The sequence below is a fragment of the Myotis davidii genome, unplaced genomic scaffold, assembly GCF_000327345.1.
Source record: "Myotis davidii unplaced genomic scaffold, ASM32734v1 scaffold424, whole genome shotgun sequence".
Taxonomy (NCBI): Eukaryota; Metazoa; Chordata; class Mammalia; order Chiroptera; family Vespertilionidae; genus Myotis; species Myotis davidii.
The window spans coordinates 388,888-397,679 of record NW_006295827.1 but is presented as its reverse complement, the minus strand read 5'-3'; the positions used below and the strand labels follow the sequence as shown (position 1 = coordinate 397,679).

Sequence of the window (8,792 nt, the reverse complement as noted above, 5' to 3'; positions counted from 1 at the left end):
GATTGAAGATTAATTGAAATAAAATCACCTGGCACGATGCCTGACCCATAATAGAGTTCAATAAATTACAGCTACTGCAGCTTATTGAATCTGCAAACCCCAAATACAAGTCAAAAAAGAACTCTGGGCTTCCCAGACAACCATCTGCTCAGAGACCAAGTTACTCCACAACCTCCACCGGATGCCCCAGGAGCTCCTTTAGAACAGCAGTCGCCAACCGGTGGTCAGCGGACCACTGGTGGTCCGTGAGGTCCAAAAGGTTGGCAAACATTGCTTTACAAGATCCCATGAGGAAAATCTGTGTTCACTGACAGGAAGAAAGCTGAAGGATAAAACTGATTGTGTTTCCTTTTGACTCTGACCACTAGAAAATTCCACAGCATATCGTTTATCACTGTATAAGGTCTTGCAGTTTCTGTAAGTGGTTTCATATTACAAGATGACCCTCATTCAGTTTTTTCATAGGCTTTTCCTCTCTTTTTTTTTTTTTTTTTTTATATTTTATTGAGTTTTTACAGAGAGGAAAGGAGAGAGATAGAGAGTTAGAAACATCAATGAGAGAGAGAGACATCGATCAGCTGCCTCCTGCACACTCCCCACTGGGGATGTGCCCACAACCAAGGTACATGCCCCCGACCGGAATCGAACCTGGGACCCTTCAGTCCGCAGGCCGACGCTCTATCCACTGAGCCAAACCGGTTTCGGCCTTTTCCTCTCTTTTTAAATCTTAGTATATATACATTTACATTTTTGAAGTTATCATAATGTCTTTTTGAAAGATGGTAAAGAACAAATTAATATTTTCAGACAATACACAAAGTCTGTGCTACACTTTAAAGGAAACACATCAGATTTTAATAAAAGCTGCAGAAATTCAAAATAATTCCCCTTGACAGCAGCCCTACCACCAAGCCCTAGACTGCCCATTTCTAATGTCCAGCCCCCAGTGGCTCAGTGAGCAGAACTCACAGTAGTACCCTTTCCACCTGAAAATGAAAACACCTCACAGATGACAAGATGTCTGAGATCTGCATCAAACTAATACAGAGGAGAGGACAATCCGTGTTTGAAGCTGGGCAACAGGTGATAGGGAGTCAGCCTATCATTCTGTCCACTTTTGCGAATGTCCAATGTTCTCTATATATAAAATGTGAAACAGGTTAAATTTTTTTTTTAATAGAGAAAGGCAAACCGATGAAATCCAGAGTTAATTTCTCTGCCTTCTCTGTTACTTCAGGGACTTACTCTGAAGTAGGAACTCAGTGAAAAAGTGCTTTAGAATCAAATGTACCAAATGAGAAACAAACCCAGTTAGTTCTATCTGTCCTAAAAATCAGCATTCCAAACTACTAAATATAATCTAAATGCAAAGTTAAGAGAAAATCTGCTTGTTAGTAGAGTTCTCAACTGCATATTTTCAGATGGAATTGAAAAAACTTACAAACAAATATCATTTGTTCTTATTTATTATAAAAATCATCAGTGTGACACAGGGCATTTTTGATAAATTAAAAGGATCCGGTTATTTTAAGGTATTTATTTTTAAGAAGAGTCCTTTGGCTTTATAAAAGTCTATTTCAAACCTAAAATCAAAGTGAGCTGAAAAGGAAGACTTGCAGTAGAGCTAAAGGAAACAACCTTGACCTTAATCACATTTACACGTCTGAAATAATTCCACAGCAGTTACTGTAAGTCGCTACTAATGATGCAAGAATTGAAAGGTGGCAGTATTTACTCTTGAAAGCCACTGTCACCACAACACATCACTCAGCTTATGTGCTTACCACAAAGGCCACATAAACCCAAACTTGGAGCCAGCCCATGAGACTGGCCTCTGACCACTGTGCTCAGAACTCTACAAACACCCTCTTGTGGTTAAAAACATAAACAACAAACTTCTGACCATTATGTAATGAATATAATGTACTCTTCAAAGAATGCCAATGGAACATCATCCATGCCCCATCACTAGAAAAATTATCTATTATAAAATGTGAGTGTAACTACTCCAGATTCAATACTTTAGACACAAAGTTTATATGGAAAGAGATCAGAGGCAATTATTAAGAGGCTTGAGCATTAAGGACAAACAACATTTATCATTCTTGGCCTCTATGGCAGTTTGGGCCTATCTTCCATATGTAACAGCAACTTCATTTCTAAAATGAAATACAATGGTTCATAATATCCCCAAAGGAAATGCAAAGCACCATTCAAATTCTAATTATAATCTCCTAGCTGCAGACATGGATCACTGTTTGCCTAGAACAGGGGTGGGCAAACTTTTTGACTCGAGGGCCACAATGGGTTCTTAAACTGGACCGGAGGGCCGGAACAAAAGCATGAATGGAGTGTTTGTGTGAACTAATATAAATTCAAAGTAAATATCATTACATAAAAGGGTACGGTCTTTTTTTTTATTTCGTTTTATTCATTACAAACGGGCCGGATCCGGCCCGCAGGCTGTAGTTTGCCCATGGCTGGCCTAGAATATAACAACTATGGAGGACCTATGTATTTTTATTTTTTTACTAGAACCCCGGTGCACGGATTCGTGCACAGGTGGGGTCCCTCGGCCTTACCAGAAATCAGGGCCAATCGGGGGTGCTGGGGGAGGAGGGAGCGGCCGGCAGGGGGGAGGGACCACAGGAGGTTGGCCAGCCAGCCCCCCACATCGAGGCCAGCTAAGGGGAGGGACCATGGGAGGTTGGCCTCAGCAGCAAGCTAAACAGTGGCTGATTCCTCGAGGAATCGGGCTCCCTCCTCCCTCCTGTCTGGGTCTGGGGTGCAGGTGAACCAGATTCGGGGCTGTCAGTGCCCCAGCAGCAAGCTAACCAACAGTCGATTCAGTGAGGAATCGGGTTCCCTACTCCCTCCTGTCTGGGTCCTGGGTGTGGGTGAACCAGATTCGAGGCTGTCAGTGCGCATCATAGCTGCTGGCTGGTTGTCTGGTCATTCCAGTCATTCTGGTCATAACGGTCGCTTAGGCTTTTATATAGATAGCTGTTACATAGCCTAAACAGAAATAAATGAAGATCCCAGAATTGGTCAACCTTTTTTTCCTCCCTCTCATGTATACCACATTTAACACGGTTTTAATTCCTAACATACTGGTTCTATCTGCAATGACACCACTGTTGCCCAAAGCCTTGATTTCTTCTATGAGACAACTGCAACAGCCAAACTAAATGGTCTGCCTGTCTCCAACCTCTACTTCTACCCTTTCTCCAAATCTCAAACCTATAACACTTGCCTTGAAAGAAAAATTCCTCTCCAAGCTACTGTTTCCCAACATGCAAAAAGAAAACCCAATTATACACTAACTTCCTAGGCACTTGAGAAAATGATCCTATATAATAAAAGGCTAACATGCAAATAGACCAAACGGCAGAACAATCGAACAAACAGTCACTATGACATGCACTGACCACTAGGGGGCACACACGAAACATGGTGGGTGTCAGCAGGAGGTGGCAGAGCACAGAACATGGTGGGCGTCAGCCGCAGTGGGATGGTGGAGCAGGTGAGCAGGGACACTAAACCAAGGTGGGGTGCTGGTCGCTGTCATCAGGGCAAGCCTCTGGTGGTTACTGAAAATTCTTGGCTCCTGCGTGTCACAGTCCCCCCCAGTGCTTGCACCTGCTGCCAGTGCCAGCCCCGCTCGCACCCGCTGCTGGCGCCAGAGCCAACGCTCGAACCCACTGCCCATGCCCGGCACCAGCCCCACTTGCCCACTGCTGGCGCCAGCCCCAATTGCTCTGCACCATCAGCGGGTGCAAGCGGGGCTGGCGCCATCAGTGTGTGGGAGCAGTGGCAGCAGGAGTAGGGCTGCCTGCAGACAGGGGACCAGAGGCCACAGTGGGAGGGGCCAGGTAGGGGCATGGAGGATGGGCCAAGACCCATCCCTGTGCCCACTGCAGCCTCACGGCCCACAGTTCTTTTCAAGGTGCACGAATCCGTGCACTGGACCCCTAGTTATATATAAGTGGGAAGTTCTTTCAAAACAGAATAGACTATATCAGGGGGTGGGCAACCTTTTTGTGAGTGAATGCCAAAACCAGCAAATCTCTGACTCAAAATTCTTCTGCGTGCCAACCCTAATTTTTTGAGAACATGTTACGCCTACTTGATATCTCTTAAGGTGTACGTATGTGAAGAACCTTGAAGTAATAATAAAATTCATTCGAGTGACAAAAACACAGTAAATGATGATGAAAATACATTTATTTTTTAATGCAAAAGCATAGAAATTGCTCTTCCCCTCTCTCGTCAATCCATGTCTATGGTCTTTAAGACAACTTGTTATGTAAAATTATTTATCTAAGATGCACCTACACTGAATTTATCTGAAAAATAAAAAAGCTGATATTAAGAAAAAAATTGTAAATGGAAGATTATAAGAGAGGGTTTCACATGCCAGCAAAAGTTACTGGTGTGCCATGTTTGGCACGCGTGCCAGGGGTTGCCCACCCCTGGACTATATGAATTATATATAACAAAGAGAGCCAAGAGTGGTCCTAAATTTTTTTAAGACATTATACAATATTACCTAACTCATTTTTTTTAATATATTTTATTGATTTTTTACAGAGAGGAAGGGAGAGAGATAGAGAGTTAGAAACATTGAGGAGAGAGAAACATCGATCAGCTGCCTCCTGCACATCTCCTACTGGGGATGTGCCCGCAACCCAGGTACATGCCCTTGACCGGAATCGAACCTGGGACCTTTCAGTCTGCAGGCCGACGCTCTATCCACTGAGCCAAACCGGTTTCGGCACCTAACTCATTTTTACATCATCATCCCAAACAACACAGTACCACCCCAAAATTGCCTAGGATTTAAAAAAAAAAAGGCAATAAGTGATTTGTTAAAGATCTTAAGATAAAATGCCACCTAGTTGTGATACTGTTGTAATTAACTAGCTATTAATAACAGAAAAGGAGCAAAGGGAAGGCCAGACATTATAGGCATGTTCCCTGGAAAACACTGGGGAAGGGAACCACATACAGAAGATACTTGCTTGTCAATCACACCTGGGGACAGAGCTGGAATGGGCATGGCCACTGCAAGTGCTCAGAAATTTGGGATATATAATCCCCTGAGCAAAGAAACTCACTCTCCTACTCTCTTGGTTCATCATGGCACACTTGGCTCATGGCTCATGCTTGGCTCCCTAGCATTTTCCCATGTGGTCCACGACCATGTGGACCCCCACACACAATGACCTAATAGGCTGCAACTAACCTATATTGGACCTGGCTGCAACCTGGACAGGAAACTCTTACCACTGGCTCTAATTTTAGTCCTACTGAAACCCCAGCTACACTTCTTCTATGACTGGACTAAGAGAAATGGAACTTTGGAAATCCAGGAATGTAAGTGCACAGAAATAAAGCTTTCTGCCATACCTCATCCTCCAATGGAGGCCTCTGGAAATGCTCATGCCAGCGGTACCCCATGAACTTCACTCTCACTAGCAACGATAGAAGACAAGGCACATTTTTCTCCGATTACAGTTGGACAATGCCAAACTGGTGTTTTGCAACAAAAAATCTTTTTATTACCAAAGCACACATTTCTTCTGTGGGGATAGGGAAGTGTTTCTGATTATTTATTTAAATCTGTTTCTTTTTATTGATCCTTGTTTACCATCAGGTGATTCCCTTCCTTACCAATTCACACAGAAGATGTTGGATACAGAATCCCCAGGTCATTTTTCTATAGTCAGCCTGTCTAGGCCTGGAGCCACAGTAGCACAGGGTAAACATTCAGTAGATAGTGGCTAAATGAAGGAATAAATGCCTCGAAACTACAAGACAGCTATTTCTAGCTCTAGAAAAACAGAGCTCACTTTTTTTAGTAACTCATTCTAGATCTCACAACTTTCAATATTAAAGTCTTCTTCAGGTGTAATTAAAACTCCATCTGCTGCAATTTAACCCCATTTCTGAAGGTTCTTATTTGTCTAATAAACAAATCCCCTATATACCACTCACTGGTCAGAGCTCAGTTTTTAAATGACCAATTTTCAACAGAACTCAAAGCTCTTTGTGTATAGTAGATTTTAAGGATGCTGTGTGAACTTTTTGCAAAGCAACTTGACCAGGCATGTCAGGAGCTATAAAATGGTTTTCCTCTGACCCAATGGTTCTATTTTGGACAGCCTGACTTAAGGATTTTACTATTAAGACTGCCTGCACAGGCCATGGCTGAGTAGGCTGATTTAACCCCTAGAGTGCCGGGGAGCGCGATTGCGCTCCTTCTGTCTTTCGCCAAAAGTGCCGGAAGCGCTATCGCGCTCCTCCTGCAGTGTCACTATTAGATGCTAGTAGTTCACTCTTTATTGACAGATGGCACCTAAGTGCAGATTACTTATGATGCCGAATGTTTGTAGTTCTAAAATTGACCACTGGCATTTATCTGCCTAATTTTTTACAGGTACTACGATTTTATGAAGTTTACTCAGATTTTGTAGCCCTAAAGCTTTGAAATGGTGTCCAGTTCTAAGTCTGCTTTTATTGGTGATGATGATATTGCTAAATATGTCAATTCTTGCTGTGAAGATGATGATTTTGTGGAATGTATTCAAAGTCAACATTAATTTTATTTTAACATTATATGTTTTATTCAATTTTTTCTACTAGTATTTTATAATACAATCAGCAAACAATATACGTCAAAGATGAAAACAAATGTAGTAAAGGTTTCCTTAAGTTTTTGAATATGTAACTTCATTTACTTGGCGATTCATAATTTTTTTCCTAAACTGCTGTAAAATCAGCAAAAATGCCTTGGCAATTTTAGCATAGTTCCTAGGATATTGGTTGGCACTCAAAGGGTTAAAGGCAGTGTCCTGGAGTTGAAGGGATGTCACCTTTTGTTTCTGTGTGAGTTAAACACTGGAAACCTTAAAAATAATTATGAAAGAACTAGCTTCATGCTATTCCACTGCAGTCTTATGCAACTTTATAATCAGAACTGGAAACACTGAAATCCTTTTGTAAATGCGAATGTTTCTCTGGTGAGTAATTACCAAGCACTCACCATTTATTTCCAATACTAATGATACTGATAGCACTGCCTGTCTGCTTAACCAGAACATGCTGTGGGGAGCGTTTAACAATATTTACTTACTGCAGAAAAAAAATAGCAATCCCCTTTACATTTACAAATCATAGCATGAAAGAAAGAATAAACAACGTAAGAATTATCAGGCTCTTGCTGACTCACTGTTCGTTACCCGAATTTTTCTAACTTCCCTTCTGGGAACTACTACTCCCCTGGAGAGGCAGCAACGAGGCATAATGCAGAGATGAGTCTAGGCTGGATTCCCACCACTTACCAGCCAGCCATCTGACTTTGAACAAATGCTATAGTTCTCCAAGCCTGCTTCTTACCCTGTGAAATGGTAAAGAGGATGATAATACTACAGGTATCAGGGTCATTTTGAGGACTGAATGAGATAACCCAATGTGTACTCTGATTTCTCCTAATACTCCGAACCTACACACTGGAACTCCCTCTCTCTCCACAACTCAACACACTCATCCTATTCAATCTAATGAACACACTATTTCCCACTGCCTTTAGGATAAAGCTCGCATGCCCCTGACAGAGCATGACAGGCCTCCAGAATCCTGCCCTTGCCTTACTTCTCTATTTCACCTCTCCACACATCCCCATCCCCACTCAACTCTACACATACAAAACTATTTAGTTCCCCCCAAACATGCTATGCTCCCTAGCACACCATCCCCTCTGCATCTATCTTCCTAACTTTCCAATGTTTCAAACTCTAGCTCTCTTGTTCTTGAACATCACTCCCACCCTTCAAATTCCTTTCAGCCCTAGAATTAGTCTTCACTTTACTATCAAGGGAAGAAGGTAGAACATCATGGGGGTATACTAGTTGAACCTAACCTAGCCCATTTGAAGGCATCTTCTTATAACAATAACTAGAGGCCTGGTGCACAAAATTTGTGCACGGGTACGGTCCCTAGGCCTAGCCAGCAATCAGGGCCAATCAGGGTCTTATGGCTGCCAGCGAGGGCCTTCCTTCATTCTGCACCAGCCCCTCGTGGTCAGCGCACGTCATAGTGAGCGATGGAACTCCCGGTCTCCTGGTCGAACACCTGAGGGGACACTTTCCATATTAGCCTTCTATATATATATTAGAGACCCGGTGCACAAATTCATGCATGGGTGGGGAGGGGGGTGTCCCCTCATCCTAGCCTGCACCTTCTCTCCAATCCAGAACCACTTGGGGGATGTCCAACTGCTGGCAGTCGGACATACCTCTCACAATCCTGCACCGCAGGCTTCTAATTGCTCACCTGCCTGCCTGGTCGCCCCTAACTACCCCCGCTGCCGGCCTGATTGCCCCTCACTGCCTCTGCATGCCAGCCTGATCGCCCAACGCAGCCTGCTGTTCAGTCATTTGGTCGTCCCTCACTAACTCCCCTGCCGGCCTGGTTACCCCAAACAGCCTGCTTGTTCAGTCGTTTGGTCATCCCTCACTAACCCCCCTACCAGCCTTGTTGCCCCACACAGCCTGCCTGTTCAGTCATTTGGTTGTCCCTCACTAACCCCCTACCGGCCTAGTCATAGGCAGCTATCTTGTGAGGGTGTGAGGGACAATTTGAATATTACCTCTTTATTATATAGGATACTAGAGGCCTGATGCACGGAAATTCGTGCAAGAGTAGGCATTCCTTCCCCCAGCTGCCGACACCGGCTTTCCTCCGGCACTCAGGACCCAGGCGTCCCTCCTCCAGCCCCCTGGAGGCCACTG

The 8,792-nt window shown here is 43.7% G+C and overlaps 1 protein-coding gene across 1 annotated transcript in view; it reads right to left on the bottom strand.

Moving 5' to 3' along the window:
- Positions 1–8,792, bottom strand: part of LOC102774018 (S-adenosyl-L-methionine-dependent tRNA 4-demethylwyosine synthase) — a 108,316-nt gene that overhangs the window by 79,918 nt on the left and 19,606 nt on the right. The gene's annotated exons all lie outside the window — the stretch shown is intronic.